Raw genomic sequence first — 2,125 nt, 5'->3', positions numbered from 1 at the left:
GAAAAAATACTTGGAAGAATTGTGGCACTAGATTTTTACATGTTTAAAGTAAATTTCAAATGAAATTTCTAATGGGAAATGGAAAATATAGTCTGTTGCCAAGAAAGCACTGTAAAATCATCTRAGAGTAGCTCAGAAAATAATTTAGTGTATTCGCAGAAAGCCGACGCTCATTCAGCTTTTACTGTCTGAATAAATCAGTCACAGGGAAATGCAGGAGGACCTTGCTGAAATGACAGCAATGTCACACAACCTCAAATTTAATTATCTTAATGCAAAACTCCTTTGATYCGACTGTTAATTGACTTCCTCTGATGATAGCAAGGTGAATAATCTTTTGTTTCGTTTTGTTWTGTTTTGYTGTTTGGTTTTYGTAGCTTTTTATTCAGTGCTTGAACGGGACAATTTTTAGCAAAACAATCTTATAAGCTTTTAAAATGCCAGTTTTAATAGAATGTCAAGTATACTCCCCTGTTGAAAGGCAGATCGGAATGCACTGTTATTGCTACATAGACAAAATCTGTATGCCAAAATTGACCTTCAATAGTCAATAAATATGTTTTTAAGATAGCAAAATATTGCTTCTCATTAGCAATATCCTCTCAGTTTGAAATGTGAGGAAGATAAACGATTGAAGAATATAATATTCTGGATCCTAGTGTTACTATGAAAGCATGAGGTGACTTTTGTTATTGTTATATTGGCTTTAAAAACWTTTTCACCTGTAAATTTTATTAGCAAATTTATGTCTTTTTCTGAAAATTCATTTACCTAGACTGACACCTCATTTAACAAATTTTTTTGTGCATTCACCTCAGAGCTATCTGTTGTTAAYGTACCTTCTTAAGCTTTGCCATTTTTCATATGAAATTTTTGAAAGAGTCTAGGAAAAATCATCCTTTTTTTAAGACACACTGACAGTAAAATCAAGTTTGTTGGCCAAAAGAAAAAAACGAGGTTTGAATATTTCTGAGTTTTCTCCTAGAATAAACCTCCCATTTAAGTTTTGTATGCTATTATTGAAAGTTTGCTTTCTTTATTAAAAATCTTGGGACACTTTCTGAATGCTGTATTACTGTTACTCCCCACGGAGATGCTCTAGGAGAATTCAAATCTCATGACCATGAGCCATCTTAGCTTATCACAGAGAATAACTGAGTTAGTCTTATGGTAGGAAGAATGAGATGACTGAGCTATTTTCCATATTTATAACATTTGTTAATGGAAGAAACCCACATAGAAGTATTTTAGCTTGTTAGTCCATTTTATCTAATTAAAAATTATTACAGCCAMCMAATGGAAATGGAAACATTTCTCATWATTAAGTCAGACCAATATTTTCAGTACTAGAACTATCTTTCTATCACTCACAACTTCATTAAAGTGTCACAATAAGACTTTTATATGAGTTATCTCTATTAGAATCACAGAACCATAGAGTCATTCAGGTCAGGGAATCTGATCTTCTAAGATCATCCAGTCCAACCATTAATCCACCACTGCCATGTTCAAAAGTAAACCATGCCCCTAAGCGCCATATACACACATTTTTTTAACATTTCTGGTTGGCAATTCTATTACTTCCCTATGCACTCTGTTCCAATGCTTGAAAACCTTTTTGGTGGAGAAATTTTTCAATTGAAACCACCCCTGGTACAACCTGGGGCCATTCCCGCTTGTCCTGTCACTTCTTACTTGGGAGAAGAGCCTGACCCCACATGGCTCCACCCTCTTTTCAGGAAATTGCAGAGTGAGAAAATCCCTCTTGAGCTTTTCTCCAGGCTAAACTTCTCGAGCTTCCTCATCAGATTTGTGCTTCAGACTCCTCCCCAGCTCCAATCCCTTCTCTGGACACTCCAGCCCCTCAATGTCTTTCTTGCAGTGAGGGGCCCAAAGCTGAACACAGGTCTTGAGCTGTGGCCTCACCAGTGCCCAGCACAGGGGGACAATCCCTGCCCTGGTCCTGCTGGCCACACTATTGATGATATAATTCCAGTATATCCCCTTTTTTTTTTGCTTAGAGTAATGGTGTTCTAGATATTAGGCTTGTTTTTACTAAACTTTGTGAAGAATTTTCATCATTTTAGAGAATGAGGCTAAGACAATGTTGTAATTTCCTTATTAA

The sequence above is a fragment of the Malurus melanocephalus genome, unplaced genomic scaffold, assembly GCF_030028575.1.
Source record: "Malurus melanocephalus ecotype Western Australia unplaced genomic scaffold, MMel_1.1 scaffold_153, whole genome shotgun sequence".
Taxonomy (NCBI): Eukaryota; Metazoa; Chordata; class Aves; order Passeriformes; family Maluridae; genus Malurus; species Malurus melanocephalus.
This window is presented reverse-complemented; position numbering follows the sequence as displayed.